Raw genomic sequence first — 17,905 nt, forward strand, 5'->3', positions numbered from 1 at the left:
AGAGGAGTGAAAAGCCATTTGCTGGTTTTGAATGAGAGTATCGACAAGAAGGGAATAATGTCATTTAGTGGAAAATAAAGAATTAGAAAAGATACTCCAGATATTGCAGTTCAGCGATTTCATGTTTCCCATCATATGCCATACTCGCTATATTTACCTGGCTATGATTTTCACATATTTCTAGAACAACAATCATAAAGCAGTCTTCATGTTTCACCTTACTACTGTATAAAATTATTATATTTGGAGCTTCAATTTTAGTGGTTTGTACAACAGTGTGAAGATAACTTGAAATCTTAGCCTCTTTTCCAAATAAGCACATAATATTGGGTTTTCATCTAGCAGTGACATTAGAGATTGTGTAGTTTTATTTTGTCATATTCCAAACGAGAACACTCAGGCTTCCAGAGGTGGAGTGATTGCCGCCATGGCACAGACAGTTACTGGGAGAGCTGGCAGAGGCCCGAGTTTCCAGCTTCCCAGTCCAGTATCCTCTTTCTACAACATCCCATTGAAAGCGGCTGTTAAAAAACTGTCTTTTTATGAATCATATATAAATTTTCAGTGAGCAAGTACTTTTCATTTGAACTCATATTTTTAATTGAGCCATTGGTATTTTATGTTCTAACAGCAAACTATCAAACAAAGTTAATTGCTACTTTTTTCTCTCTCTCTTCTCATTGTAATCTTGGCACTGCAATGTAAATGTCACAAAATACTGCATTTTTTTTTTTAAACTTATAGGAGTAAATCAAACAAAACCAAGCATTGTTGTCTACTAAAATGAAATAAACATGCAGTTCTTAATAACATGTGAAATATCAAATTTATATCTAAAATATCTAGAAGAAAAAATTAAGCACAGAACAAACAGCGTTGTCCTAGTAAAGTATTTTTACATAACTTTCATAAGAATCTGTGGTATAGCAGCATTATCTGGACCAGAAAACAGTTTATATGTATATATACACACATTCATACACATGTGCATGGAAACTGGAAGATTATTTACTTAAATACAATATACAATATACTATATATGTGTTTATAAATAACCTCCTAGTTTCCATAGCATGTCGATATCTAGAAATAATTATCAATCTAGGAACTAAGATAATTTTAAAATATGCATGTTAAATTTTAATAGTGATTGTTTCGATGTATGCTAACAACTTGGCCCAGATGTTTGGCTAAATACTGGTTGCTCAAAGGTAGGAAAAGAAAAGAAAAAAGAAGAAGAAAAATCAAGCCACAAACACAATGCTGCTCTTGTGACCTTGAATGAAACCAGTTATTATGGCATATTAGTCAAATACTAAACAGCTCTCATCCTGTTTCACTTCTCAATAATGATGATTTAAGGGTTTAAATGACATATTTAGTAGATTTATTTACCTCAGTGATAATATATATCCATATTACCTGAAAACCACTTGTTATGAGCTATCTCATGGTAAATGAATAAATATAAATTTTAGCTGATGAATTATCATAGAAGTTATACAAGAAAGAAGCACTGAAAACAAAGAAACAAAAAAAAGATGCATGATCCTCTGGGCAATAATAAGTTATAATCAATGAGATAAAAAATTTAAGACTTTACACCTTGCATTACATAAAACTATTTTTAATAAAAGAACTAAATGTGAAAGGCCAGAAAAGATATATCAGTTTAGGATTCTAACAATAACATCTGTTTTGACCACTTTTCAAACCACACAGATCCACTACCAACACCTTACATGTTTTATTTTCGGTGAGACTTCTGGAGGGAACAGGGATAAAGAGGGAAAGGCACGTGGGACTGTCTTCTTCTAATTTGTTTTGAAATGAGGCCAGAGGCTTTTCTGTGCATGCAAACTTTTGAAGTGTTAAAACTGTTCCTGTAATGCCACTTGCAAGTTTGGGGGAAAGTGGAAGTGCCACAAGGTCACGTTGTAAGTTGCCCCTTTCTCCTGGATGAGGTGACATCTGCTACAGAGAAGATTACACATCAGTTGATGAAATAAGAGGTCATCATAGTCCCACCAGCTGCAACAAATTTATTGACAGAAAACTGCTATTGTGGCTACTCTGAAACTGTCATTCCTTCTCATCAATAAAAATAGGCATGAATGCATCTTAGTATACAATTAAGCATATGATTTAGAGCTAGATCATGATTTTACATTTCGAAACCTCTCTTGCTTAAGCGGACTTTAATCTTTTCACCCAATACCATTGAAGCAGCCATCCAGATTATTTATACATTGAAAGCAGTGTCCTACTGGCTCATACTCAGCATTAACACAGTCAGCCATTAAGAAGTTAAGAGTACATCAAGATGAATCAGATAATATATTTAAATCATTAGATTAAGTTTAAAGGTGGCCACTAACAGAACTAAATATGACACTTAGTGAATTTTCACTTTAAGGTACATACTTTGTTACTAGCAGTAAAACATTTGACACCTATTTATTGAAGTGGAGTGTTGAATTTCCAAGCAAGTCAAAAATGATATGCTAAATATATAAATATTTATATAGAATGAATATACATGTAAATATTTCTTGAATCCATTGGTTGCTCCATATTCTCTAACAGTTTCTAATCTACAGCAAAAATGATGAGAAAAAAGGAACACATTTAAATGTAATATGTGAAGAGAGTATGGAGTAGATTTTAACACATAAAGATATTACCAAACTGAATGAAGCAGAAACAGAAATTTATATAAAGTCTTGCTGGCACAGCTGAACTCACTTTCTTTCATCCTACCAAAAATTAATTACAGAATCACACACATGCACAATGAATACTCAAGGTAAAACTGGATAGTGGGGCTCATCAATATATCACAAGCATTTCAGGAAAGCATCTATGAATTACCAGGTTAAGAAAACTGAACTGAGATAATTAATTGCTAGCTTCCAATCTTATGCAATTATAGGAGCAAACTTCTAGAATTACAAAACTGAAACTTCCAGAGTTTTTCTTTGCTCCCAAAGTACAGTGTTTGAGACACTGAACACTCGGTGTCCATTCTTCTACTCCATGGCAACTCCCATTTCATGTCACAGGACACTAACAGAACCTAGCTACCTCGTTCTTGGAGTAGTGCCTCTTCTCTAGATCCAACTGAAACACCCTAGAATTAAGGTGAGCATACTTCCCAGTTTGCCTGGGACAATTCTAGTGCATGTTGGTTCCTTAGCATGGGTATTAATAGAGGCCTTTTCACTTCCAGATCTTCCTTTTTTGGACAATAACTTGTATATTTACTATACCAACAACATGTATGCTCTAGGTACAATATGTATACAGCTGGTTAGATGGGGAATTGGTAGTTGCTTGCAAAATCAGGAAGGAAATACCAACATTTTAAAATAAAATAGGCACAATTCAGAAATTTCCATTATTACTATATGCTATTAGTACATAATAGTATTTTCAACATTCAGAGTATCGAGCAAGAAGACGATAAGAGTTGAAGAAGAACACATCTTAACCTAACAGGTCTAATGTATTAATACTTATATGCCAACTAGATACTATCAACTGGCTCAGGAACTGTGTATATTATTTCCTGTCTTGTTTGGATAAAAAGGATATTCATCCAACATTCATGCTGAAAGAAAATGGAATCAAAGGCAACCTGAAAACTCTGATGGAAAGCACAAAGCAGACATTGGATAAAATTTCCTATCCATGAATGAATGAACAAAGCAAAGGCATAGTGTCTTATCATGAATAATAACTTTTCTATAGATGACAATTTTTAGCAACATACTCAATAGGAAATGAGGAATATGGTCTCAGTGAAATAAAAGAATGATAGAGTGATATGAAAAATCAAAACCATAGGATGAAAAAATATATATATATATAAAGAAAGAAGTGGAAATAAATTTTAAAAAGCAACTGGAGAACTAAAATCTGACAGTAGCATCTTGATACTAGAAACCAAAATAAAAGAATTAGAAGAAAAATCAAAACTTCCAAGAGTGTAGAAATAATGTGACAACCAAAATAAAATAGTGGGAAAGAAGATGATAGATATGGTGGATAGGTTTAGGACTCAACTTTTGGAAAAATCTGAAGGACAGTTAAGCATAATTGGGGCTGTGAAGATTAAAATAAATCCTGAAATAGAAATACACATATCTGAAGACTGAATGTCTTTATCGCCTCATAGGCAACATTAATGAACACTCAATTAGTCAGATGCTAGAAATGTTTCCTATTTTAGGAATATGTTTTAAAACTCTAGCATCATCTGACTGGGTAGTTCTTAGAAGAGGCAGGAGGATTATGACTTATTTTCAGCAGTAATTGCCAGAAGACAAAAGTGTAGTAGCTTTGTTTCAGGGAGAAATTTCATACACACTAATGTACTTTATTTGTGAGTTTAGTAATATATTATTTCCTGTATACCAGGACAAGTATCAAACAGCCAAGAAGGAAACAGGTATAAAGAATTTAAGATAGAAATTTCTTTGTTAGAAAAATATGGCATTTTTTGCCACTTCAACAAAGCCCACCTCCCTAACATTAGTAGAGAAATATAACAACAGAACTGAATGAATCAGGCTAAGGTTTGGATACCCTTTGCTAATAGTGAATTGCCCTTTGCTTCAGTAAATTTTTAACTTCTCTGACATTGGTTTATCCATTTATAAACAGAATAATTATAATACCTGCTTCACAGTTTTGTTGTGAACATAAAAGGTGATAATTAATATGAAAGTGATTTTATAACACTTTTGTTATACAAATGTAAGGAATTATTATTAATCATTTCTGGGCTTGCAAATTGTTTAAGAAGAACAAGAGTCATTTCCACATTCCTTTCTGGAAATGACCCTATTTGTGGTGCTTTGATACTTCTCTCAATGAAGAAAGAATATGGAACCAAGCAAGCATGTCACACAGGGAAACAATCCTCATTAAGTAGTTAAGTCTTTCAAAAGCTAATTTTAGGTTTGGTTGTATAACAAGTACCTCTTGGTACTAAAGATTTGACTTTGAGCACAGATCATCTTGCTCAATTTTATGTATACAAAGTTATTCCTTTTTGTTACTATTAAGCTATAATCTAGCTGCTTAACAAATTCTTTATCTACTTTTTCCTTATACACAGTATGCTTATTCATGATGTCTTTCTATTTGTAATTTCAAACTTCCTATCTTTTCATGACTCCATTTATTACTGATAATCATTAATACTTTTTAACTGATTACCTGAATTTTTCAGTCCTATTACTTATTATTTCATTTCAAATTATATTTCAGAATGGAATGGAGTACTGTATAATGTATGTCCAAACACTTCTATTTTCTTCTAGAAAAATGATGTTCACAACCACTTTTAGTATATGAAAAATAATTAAATAATTTAGCCAAAAAAATACAAATTAGGCATAAAATTGGGATTGCATTTTTAACATAATGCAGAAAGAAGAAAAGAAACATGCTAACATAATGATTAGACAGTGTATTAAAAAGCAAATAAATAATTTTGCTGACAAAGATCCATAGAGTCAAAGCTGTAGTCTTTCCAGCAGTCATGTACAGATATGAGAGTTGGAGCATAAAGATGGCTGAGCACTGAAGAACTGATGCCTTCAAACTATGCTGCTGAAGGAGACTCTTGAGAGTCCCTTGGACAGCAAGGAGATCAATCCGGTCAATCCTAAAGGAAATCAATCTTGAATATTCATTGGAAGGACCAATGCTGAAGCTGAAGCTCCAATACTTTGGCCACCTGATGAGAAAAGCCAATTCATTGGAAAAGACCCTGATTCTGGGAAAGATTGAAAGCAAAAGGAGAAAAGGATGGCAGAGAATGAAATGATTAGATAGCATCACCAACTCAACGGACATGAACTTGGACAAACTCTGGGAGATGGTGAAGGACAAGGAAGCCTGGTGTGCTGCAGTCTGTGGGGTTTTAAAGAGTCGGACATGATTTAGCTACTGAACAGCAATAACAACATAATGATAGCAAATATCCCTAGATGATAAAATTGTTTTATTCTTTTGTTACTTCCCTCTATTTATATCAAAATTACATAATCATAGAATATGCTTATTAAAACATAATAAAGGAGGACAGAATTCTTGCAAGACAAGTCAGATGATGCATAGTAGAGAAAGGAAGGCAAAAGAGAATAATTGTGAAAAAGGATGCAGTGACTAAGATCACCAAGAAACATCAGCAAAGAAGATAGAGGTGTGGACAGAGAAAACAAATGTAAAGCTCTTTGAAGAAAAGCTTTGGGTAGAAACTGCTATTCTCCAGTCTGATGTATAGGTTATGAATCTATAGAAAGAAAGAAATAAGAAAAGAATCATAGTTAAGGACGTGAGAGGAAAGTATAAGGAAAAGAGACAGGAACCTGCCTTGAATGATTAGGAAATGGAAGAAAGAGTTTCAAGAAGGGAGGATACTAGTGAAGGCTTGGGGGAAAATGTGGAGTGAGATAGGACTTGAAGGATGGGAGAAAAGGACGTAGAAATGCAGCATGAGAAATATCTTGTTTGTGAAATTAGTGTTCATTCCAGTAAATAATTAGTGTTTAAGAAAAAAATTGGAGTGGTGTCAAAAAAGCAACAGTAGAGAAGATATATAACTGGTGCCAAATGGTGAAGGGCCTCCAGGGCATCTCTTTGTTTATTAATAGGATTCTTTTTTCATTTGTCACAGACTTTCCTCCCTATCTGCTTTATGAAGTGGGGTTTCCCACTGGACTACAACTTATCTTCTTCCACCATCTATTACTTGTTCCTGGGTTCACTGGCACGTGTAAAGGATTTCCAGTGCTAAAATTTTAAATTATACACTAGTTATTTGAACAATCTTTCCAACCCAAATCAAGATGTCTTCCTCCTTTCACTGGGTAATTCTTCAAAACTGAGGTTATTTGCTCACGACTCCCTGTGTTAGTGGTGTCTGACTCTGCCACAGACACTCTGCTGTCTGTCTGTCTGAATCATGGCCCACCAGATTCCTCTATCCATGGAATTCTCCAGGCAAGAACACTGTAGTGGATAGACATTCCCTTCTCCAGGGAATCCTCCCAATCCAAGGATTGAACCGGGGTCTCCTACAGTGCAAACAGATCCTTCACCATATGAGCTACCAGAAAAGCCCAACAACTTCCTACCTTAAAGTAAGCTAGGGAGATCAGATACTGATGGGTATCCCCCAGATCCCAGTTCCCTTGGAGAAGGAAATGGCAGTCTACTCCAGTATTCTTCCCTGGAGAATCCCATGGACAGAGGGGCCTGGTGGGCTATAGTCCATGGAGTCACAAAGAGTCAGACATGACTGAGTGGCTAACACACACCCCAGATCCCACATCACGCCTAAGGCACGCGTCCCCCACCAACTGGATAACTGAGCAACTCTCAACTGAGGCATTTGCTTGGAATTGTCTTCAGTCAAAAGAAGCTAACTCACTAATGTTACACACACACACCCCCAACCATGAGCACATGAAGGACTACAAATAGGGCAACGTTTAAAAGTTGTCCTAGCTCTATACCCTTGGATGGATCCGCCGAGACGTGCTGTGACTGCATTTCAACTTTGACTTCTAGCCAATCCTGCTTCCTTTGCATGCAAATTTCTATCTCAGAGTCCTCTCAGAGTCCTTTCCTGGAGAATTCCACCAATGGGCAAATGTCATTGCTCCTTTCTACTAGGATATATAATTTAAATTCTTAGTGCATTGCTTTTATCTAACATTTAATTTATTTAACAAACACTCTCAGATTCTTCTCTGGCCATATAGATTACTGTCCAATGTTTGACTTATATTTGGGTGCTCATCATAAAGCCATTGAAGATTATAAGTCCCTTGAGAGCAGAGTTCATAAGAACCAGAAACCTGATATGTATGGAAGACAGTACAATGATGTTGCTGAACTCATTATGCTGTTACTAACATACTGTCTTTCCTGCAAGATTTTATTTTACAGGATTAACAGTTTTTATTCATAGAATTAATTGCTTTTACTTTGGTTGTGCCTCTACTAACACTTGGAGAAAAATTATATATATTTTGCCTTTTAAGGATCTGGTAATTATTTTTTTAAAGGAAAATATAAACATGTTTTAGAGTTTTTAGAAAATAAGTTCCCAGCCCTATTTACGTGCCAAACCAAAAGAACACAAAATGTCAAATTATGATAAATATGTGTGGCTCAGTAAGGCAGAGTTTGGGATGGTGGTGGTGGTGAGATGTGTTTTGCAAATATTTCTGTATATGATTCTTATTCCTATTTTTGCTCCTGCTTTGTAAAGAATCAAGTTAAAATGATAGCCAAAGGCATGAACTCTGATAATATAAAATATTGCCAGCAGGACTTCTGCATGATATAAATCAATTTTCTCTTTCTTAGGAAGTAGCAAGTCCATGTGGTATAAGAAAGAGATGAAGAGATAGAAATCATGTTAAAAAATCTTAAAGACTATATACCTTTTACAGTTTTGCATTTTAGATCATGTGACTATTTCACACATTTTAAAAATATTTTTAAGAAATATGAATTTAATCACTACTAAGTGCCTTCCAAGGAAATGCATACAAAACAGAGAATAATAAGATATGTCATGAAAATTGGTTTTAATATACTTTCTCTTAATGTATTACTTTTTAAATTTTTCCAGAAAACTGTAAAGGGACCAAAGTAACTCTATTAGGAACCATAAAATGTATCAGCTGCTTTGTGTAAATTATGTATAGAAAAAGCATATTTTCTTGTGCTGCTAATATTTTAGCACATCCCTGAATGAACACTGACTTCTGAATGCTTCATGTTCTTTTATAATGAATTATGCAGTAGTTCCATGCCAGAACTATGCTAAGGTGCTAAAGTTCATATCAATGAATAGTTTGTGACTCATATACATGTAGTGGACAAACACTGTATTTTTCTTTTACATTTAAGTCCAACATTTTATGTAGGATAAATGCCACTGACACAAAAACGGATAAACTGAAAAGCAACTGCTCTGATAAAATGAATTAAAAAGGAAGGAAAAGAAGAAGTAGGCATCTTTTAAGAACACATGGGAAAAATTTCAGAGAAACTTGTAGTGCAAGTTATGCCTGCAAATCTCATTAAGAGTAATGGAATTTTGAACATAACTAATAGCACGTTGATTTGAACATTTTCTCAACATGTACATTTTATTTTTAGAAAAACATTTCTTTCAGAGCAGTGAGAGTTCAGAAAACTTTGTATTTCTCACAAATCTGACATTATATATTGATGATTATTTTATAAAAATGAAATTATAAAAAAACACTCTAGTATAATCACAAAAGGTCTTTATAATATTTTATGAAATAGTAACACACTAAGAAAAGAAATATTTTGGGTCGCTTTTTCATAAATCTGTATGCTATTTTTAAAGTTTTTGTATTTACAATGTACATTTATTTACCATAAATCTTTTATTCTCATTGGAAATATTTATAATAGAATTTGGAGAAAGCCCATGGGAAAAAGAGTTTGTAATTCTGCTGCTTAAAAACTAGAAAACAGACATCAAAGTAGAGACAGGACACAATATTCCCAAGGCAATATATGTGGTAGAGACTGCTAATCATTTCTCAATATCTGCTTTCCCTTCTCCAGCTTTATCTCGGCATGTGACTCCTAGTATAAACATTGTATTTTGGGATTCTCTTGCAGGTATAGATGTGCAGATATAGTCTTGGCTAGTGGAATATAAGCAGAAGTGTATTGTGAACTTATGAATAAACAGGATACAAATCCTTCCACTTATATATTTATCCCTTCCTTGATGCCACAATTAATTGCCATCTACAATAATAGAATAGAGACCAGAAAAATTCTAGAGATCAGTATTTCTAAATGTACATGTAAGAGTAATCACGATTGCTTATAAAATAGCATAAGTTACTTTACTATGTTGTGTGGTATTGTGTTAAACTGTATTTCACCACAATCAAATGGTTTGAATTTCATGTTTCTTTTTTTTTCTTCCTTACTTGAATTTTAAATAGTTGTACTTGAGGAAAGTTGGGATAATGAAGGAGAGAGTTAGGCAGGAATGAACAACTGTAAAAGAGGAATTCAAACAGTGCCTTTATATTCAGATAAAAAATTTCTAACAATAATGAAAAAAATTAAAGTCAGAGCATTTATTGTAATTGATGCAATTGTTATTTTTTTCTAAACTTAAAAAAAAAAAATGAAATCAGCCTCTGTTTCAGTTTCAAGTCAAACAGCGACTGAGAATCTGTCCCAAATAATAGGTTGAGCTACATATTTAATAGTGTTTTGTGTCTTATTATTAAAGCAAATGTTATTGAGTTTGAGTTTACCATATATAAATGATTTATTTTAGCTTTTGTGACCCACCTCTACTGTATTCTTTTCATGCTCAGGATCATGCATTAAAATGATATTTATATATTTTCTCTTTTTTTTTTGGTAAAATAAAGAAACACATGGGCAAAATTTTCAACAGTCAAGCAAGAACATTGAGACTTGCAGTGCACAAAAAAAAAAAAAAATGAGGAATTAATGTGAGATTGACAAGCTAAATTGGCAGCATAGTAGTCAAAGAGATTAATCCTGGGTGAGACTACTGCTAAATTGAAAGTTTCACTCATATTTAGCAATATTTATCTTGAATTCAATGGATTGTATACATAAACCTCTTTTTCAAATAAAACCAAACTAAATATTGAATCATCAGAAACACGCACAGATAAGACATTCTGCTGGAAATAAAATAAACTGCATAAATAAATTTGCCTCTGTTTTCAAATGAAACACATGATATTTTGAAGTACCTTACAGTCCAGATAATCATCAAAACAGTTCTCCGCAAAGCACCTTTGACTAATCACAATAAACATCTAAATGCTTCCTGGACCAAGATAGCCTAAATGGGGAAATGCTAGTCATGTTTCTTTCTGAGTTTATAATTACCATCAACAAATATTTTTTGAGTCTCCTCTGTGCATAGCAGTATGGTAATAATGATCAGCTCACTGACCACCATCTAGATGTCCAATGCTAAATTAAGTTTCTCTGATTTATGTTCATTGCTTTATTTGTGCCCTGGCTCATCTGTTCTTACAAGCTGCTCTGTTGTACTCCTACCAGCAAATTATGTGACAGTATCAACCTGGCGCTAATTTACTGAACTCTGCGCTACCAAGAAAACACTCTTCAGTATATATATATATCCCTGTCCATTATTGTTTTTCTACCTCCCTTTGTCTCTAAGTGAGTACTGCCAAGCCAGTAATATATCTGTAGTAATTAAAAAACAAATAAAGCAACTCAACTTTACACTTTTCCATCTGTTGGTTTGCAGTAGTTTACATCCTTCCCACACCCTGGTGAAATAAGCTTCCACTTACTAAATTTGGCTGGTCTAGGATAAAGCAAGCTTCTATTACCTAGAAATCATTTTAAAACATAAATTTGAATAGTGTTAGTCATTCAGTCATGTCTGACTCTTTGCAACTACTTGGACTGTAGCCTGCCAGGCTCCTCTGTCCATGGAATTCTCCAGGCAAAATTACTGGAGTGGGCAGCAATTCCCTTCTCCTGGATATCTTCCTGACCCAGGGATCAAACCTGGGTCTCCTGCATTGCAGACAGATTTTTTACCATCTGAACCACCAGGGAAGCAATTTGAATAGGTCATTTACTAATTAAAAAAATGAATCATTGAAAAAACTGGCTTAAAACTCAACACTTCAAAAGCTAAAATCATAGCATTTTGTCCCATCATTTCATGGCAAATAGAAGGGGAAAAAGCAGAAGATTTATTTTCTTGGGATTCAAAATCACTGTGGATGGTGACTGCAGTGACAAAATTAAAAGAGACTTGATTCTTGGGAGGAAATCTATGACAAACCTAGAGAGCATATTAAAAAGCAAAGATATCTTTTTTCCAATAAATATCCATATAATCATAGCTATGGCTTTTCTGGTAGTCATTTATGGATATGAGAGTTGGGCTGTAAAGATGGCTAAATGACAAATAATTGATGCTTAGGAGTTGTGATCCTGGAGAAGACTCTTGAGAGTCGCTTGGACAATGAGGAGATCAAACTCGTCAATCCTAAAGAACTTCAACCCTGAATATTGATTGGAATGGCAGGTGCTGAATCTAAAGCTCCAGTACTTTGGCTGCCTGATGCGAAGAGCCAAAAATTGGAAAAGAGTCCAATGACGCGGCTAGATAGCATCACTGCCTTAATGGACATGAGTTTGAGCAAGCTCTGGGAGATAGTGAAGGACAGGAAAGCCTGGTGCACTGCAGTCCATAGGGTCACAAAGAGTATGACACAACTTACAGACTGAACAACAATGACAACAATGGATCATGAAGATTAAATAAAAAATCCTCCATTAGTATCTGAATGATCCTTCACTCTCCAGCCTCTTCTTTCATTCTATTCTCTGTTCCATACACTAACGTCATTATAAAAAAAAAAGTCACCAGAATCTACAACACTATGACTCTTTCTAATGCATGTGTCTTCTTTAGCCCTTTCCTTTGGCATTTGTCTCAACTTCTATCAATTTTTCAGAGTTTACTCTTTGTCACTTCTCTTATTCAAGCACTCCAGTCTATGAAAAATGCCTCTACTTTTGTTTCTATAACATCCAATGACTATAAATCTCTAAAATGTATTACACTTCATTTGAATTATCCATTTAATTATCTATCTCACTGATCATATTATTTGCCTCATAAGGTCAAAATCAAGGTCTTTGTGCCACTTCAACTGTAAGTTCCTGAAATATATGGACTGTTTCTCTACTTTTATACTCCAGTGACTTAGCACAATTTGCCTTTCACATAGTAGCTGCTTAATTAAAAAAAAAAATTGAATGCATGAGTACAGAAAAGGATGAAGAAATACACATATACAAATCAAACTTTTATCTTTAGTTCCTTTCATATAATATTTCAAGTACATTATAAATGTTAATCTTCTCTTAATTGTTGCTCTATTTAAGTCTAAGTGTGTGGCAAATTCTATTAATGGAGATTATCATTTGCTTAATATTTTATGAAGCCATAAGCAGCTAATATTCAACAATTTCCACTGAAGATAATCTTCCTCTCTTGAGCTCATATAACCCAAACATAAATCAATAATTTGTCTGAAATGACATTTTTATCAGAACCATGGTATCCTACTCTTTCTACTGTGCAGGAGATTCAATTATATAAAATTTTTCCATATTTTACACTTTCAACTTTTGGGAATAACCTTAAAAAAGTTCTTAAAATCACAGAGTTAAAGAATTTAAAAATAAAAAAGAAATCTATTTTCTATGACAGGAAACTAGTCAATAATGTTCAAATGGATCAAAATAACCAACTAAAAAACTTTATAATCTCACTATCTATGCTAAAACAATTTGAAAGAATACCAATTATTTCACCTAAGTCTGATAGATTTCATATTTAATATAGTGTCTATATATCTGAAAAATAAATTTAAGACATAATGTCAAGATCAAAATATCAAGCAATTATCACATGACTTTTTTTTTTTACAAATATCATACTTGGATAAATAAAATATGAAGTAGAATTATTGTGACCAATGTAGTTGAATAAATTATTCACATGTCTATTCCACTTTAAATGCTTTCAAATATTATGCATCTTGTAACAATCTTGTCATTTAGAAATTACTTTTGCTATCTTATTGCCAAACCATAATGAATATAATTACATACCTTGCTGTTTCTCACATTAAAAAAAAAATTCACTGAAATCTATTTTTAAAAGAAAAAAATAAATACCCCAATTGTTACAAGTCATTAAATACATGTCATTTTAAAATAAGAAGTTGAAGGACTCATGGAAAGAAAGATTCACCCTCCTATTTTAGATATCTAGAAGATTTTATCAAAATTAATCAACTCCTTCAAAAATCCTTAAAAACAAATTTATAAACAAGAAACATCACATGCTGAGCAGAAACATAATTCTCAGTTTGTTCAATTATCATGCTAAATTAACAGTTCCTTTCAAAGACTGAAAGAAATTATTTTTCTAATTTTAAAGCAAAGCTTAAAATCAAAACATTAACTTCATCTTGAAATTGAAGCGGCTACTTAGTAACATAGGTTTATTTCTGCAAAGACATTTAAAAATTTCTGGAAAGAGGAAGACTGCTAGAAGCAATAAAGCATACTTTTGTAGCTTTTTATAAAAATAACTGAGAGATATTTATGAAATATTTATTCTCACTAATATTTAATGACTAACTCTAATACTCCAGGTTTTACTCTCTATTTCTTTAATTGCCTCAAGGTCTACATACTGCTCAGTGTCTTATTATTGCCTTCTTTTCTTCATTAAAAATGATGCTTCAGGGAAATATCTCCAAAAGACTTGCAGTGGACATTTACTAATTTCTGTTCTCCCTCGCATCCTTTACTTTGAGCTACTGCAATTCATCAAAATAGGTAGGGCTTGGGAGTGTCAAAAGGCAATCGTTTGTTTTTGATTCCTTCCAAAGCAAACAATCCCAATTCTTCTGAAATGGTAATTAGTCTAGAGAAGACACATGGCCCAAAGTGGCCAAAATCTGTCTTCAGTTCAGTTCAGTTCAGTCGCTCTGTTGTGTCCAATGCTTTGAGACCCCATGGACTGCAGCACGCCAGGTTTCCCTGTCTATCACTAACTCCTGAGGCTTGTTAAAACTCATGTCCATCGAGAAGGTGATACCACCCAACCACCTCATCCTCTATCATCCCCTTTTCCTCCTGCCTTCAAACTTTCCCAGCATCAGGGTCTTTTCTAATGAGTCAGTTCTTTGCATCAAGGTGGCCAAAGTATTGGAGCTTCAGCTTCAGCGTCAATCCTTCCATTGGATATTCAGATTTGATTTTCTTTAGGATTGACTGGTTTGATCTCCTTGCAGTCCAAGGGACTCTCAAGAATATTCTCCAACACCACAGTTCAAAAGCATCAATTCTTTGGCCCTCAGCTTTTTTTATGGTCCAACTCTCACATCCATACCTGACTACTGGTAAAAACATACATTTGACTATATGAACCTTTGTGGATCAAGTAATGTCTCTGCTTTTTAATAGGCTGTCTAGGGTCCAAGGAGCAAGCATCTTTAAATTTCATGGCTGCAGTCACCATCTGCAGTGATTTTGGAACCAAAAAAAAAAAAAAAGTTTCTCATTATTTTCATTGTTTCCCCATCAATTTGCCATGAAGTTATGGGCCCATATGCCAAGATCTGTTTTGAATGTTGAATTTTAAGCCAGCTTTTTCACTCTCATCTGTCACTTTCATCAAGAGGCTCTTTAGTTCTTCTTCACTTTCTGCCATGAGAGTGGAGTCACCTGTATATCTGAGGTTATTAATTTTTCTCTCAGAAATCTTGATTGTAGTTAGTGTTTCATCCAGCCTGGAAATTCACATAATGTACTCTGCATAAAAGTTAAATAAGCAGGGTGACAATATACAGCCTTGAAACACTCCTTTCCCTATTTGGAACCAGTTCATTGTTCCATGTCTGGTTCTATCTGTTGCTTCTTGACCTGCATACAGATTTCTCAGGAGGCAGCTAAGGAGGTTTGGCATTCCCATCTCTTTAAGAATTATCCAGTTTGTTGTGATCCACACAGTCAAAGATTTTAGTGTAGTCAATGAGGCAGAAGTAAATGTTTCCCTGGAATCCTCTTGCTTATTCTGTGATCCAACGGATGTTGACAATTCAATCTCTGGTTCATTTGCCTTTCCTAAATCCATCTTGAACACCTGGGGGTTCTCAGTTTATGAACTGTTGAAGCCTAACTTGGAGAATTTTGAGCATTACTTGGCCAGCATGAGAGATGAGTGCAGTTGTGCGGCAGTTTGAACATTCTTTGACATTGCTTTTTTATGGGATTAGAATGAAAACTGACCTTTTCCAGTCCTGTGGCCACTGCTGAGTCTTCCAAATTTGCTGGAATATTGAATGCAGCACTTTCACAGTATCATCTTTTGGGACTTGAAATAACTCGGAATCCCATCACCTCCACTAGCTGTGTTCATAATGATGCTTCCTAAGACCCACTTGACTTTGCACTCTAGGATGTCTGGCTCTACTTGTGTGATCACACTATCATGGTTATCTGGGTCATTAAGACCTTTTTTTTTTTTTTGTATAGTTCTGTGTATACTTGACACCTCTCCTTAACATCTTCTGCTTCTATTAGGTCCATACCTAACAGCTTCTTTTCTTTATTGTGCCCATCTTTGCATGAAATGTTCCCTTGATATCTCTAATTTTCTTGAAGAGATCTCTAGTCTTCCCCATTCTATTGTTTTCCCCTATTTCTTTGCACTGATCAGTGAGGGAGGCTTTTTCCTCTCTCCTTGCTATTCTTTGGAACTCTGCATTCAAATGAATGTATCTTTCCTTTTCTCCTTTTCCTTTTGCTTCTCTTCTTTCCTCAGCTGTTTGTCAGTCCTCCTCAGGCAACCATTTTGCCTTCTTGCATTTCTTCTTCTTGGGGATACTTTTGATCACTGCCTCCCGTTCAATGTTAGGAACTTGTCCTTCCCTTAGGAACCTCCCTTCCATAGCTCGTCAGGGGCTCTGTCTATCTGATCTAATCCCATGAATCTGTTTGTCACTTCCACTGCATAATCATAAAAGATTTGGTTTTTGTCATACCTGAATGGTCTAGTGTTTTTCCCTTCTTTCTTCTGCCTTCAGAGATTTATAGAAACACACAAAGAGAAGGGGGGAAGGAGGGAAGGTGTGTGGGAGATAAGGAAAAAGAGAAGAGAGAGAGTGCATGCACAGGTATGAATCTTATTTTCTCTTATTTCGACTTTCTGACTTTGGAAGAGACAACCACGTAACCTGGAACTATAAGAATCCATCATTACCTACTATGGTCAGAGATCATCTAGGGATAAAGTGCAGTGAGCAAAAAGTAGAGCTAAAATTTGCCAAGAAAGAGATACAAGCCTTCCCTGATGGCTCAGTGGTGAAGAATCTGCCTGACAACATAGGGGCCGCAGGTTGATCTCTGATCCAGTAGAATCCCATGTGCTGGGGAGCAGCTCGGCCCATGCAACACAACTATTGAGCCATGCCCTAGACCCCAGGAGCCACAACTACCAGGCCAGGGACCTGCAGCTGCTGAAGCCCATACACCCGAGGAGGCCGCCGTAATGAGAAGCCTGCTCACTGTTCCTAGACAGAACCCCATCTCTCACAGCTAGAGATAAGCCTGCACAGAAATGAAGAACCAAAACAGCCAAACATACAAATACAATTATTGAAGTTATTTTTGAAAGAGAGAGATACAATGACAATGGCATTATTTGAACACTTATGTGAACAGTTATGTCTAAAGCCAGATTTAGCCTGGATTTTCAGGCTTCTAAACCAATAAGTCCCTTCTTATGCTGTGGTATATAGATAGATAGATAGATCTATATATAGATACAGATCTATAGATAGATAGATCTATATAATATATATAGGCTATATATATTATATAGATATATATACCAGGCTTCTAAACCAATAAGTACCTTCTTATGCTGTGGTATATAGATATAGATAGACCCTTGTCCCAGGAACCTACTGGAAGAACTTAAAAAATGCTTGGAATTTTGAAATCCCTGAATGACATACATTTCTTTCGTTATTCAAAACAAACTACTTTCAATCCTATTTGAGTTTATGCTAACAAGAAGGCTAACTGGGCACTTCAGTAGCTTCAAAGGAGGGACTGGTCAAATGATTAGAGGACTGGAATTTTCAGCCCCACTTTGCCATCTCCAGTGGATAGGAAACATCTAAAGGGGTTCGATCACCTTGCTATTCTTTAACTGAACGTGCCTATGTAATGAAATCTCAATAAAAACTTTTATACAACA

The 17,905-nt window shown here is 34.7% G+C and overlaps 1 protein-coding gene across 1 annotated transcript in view; it reads right to left on the minus strand.

Annotated features, from left to right (window-relative positions):
- CADM2 (cell adhesion molecule 2) overlaps positions 1 to 17,905 on the minus strand; it is a 368,057-nt gene that overhangs the window by 303,009 nt on the left and 47,143 nt on the right. The gene's annotated exons all lie outside the window — the stretch shown is intronic.

This window comes from Muntiacus reevesi, chromosome 21 (genome assembly GCF_963930625.1).
Source record: "Muntiacus reevesi chromosome 21, mMunRee1.1, whole genome shotgun sequence".
Lineage (NCBI taxonomy): Eukaryota > Metazoa > Chordata > Mammalia > Artiodactyla > Cervidae > Muntiacus > Muntiacus reevesi.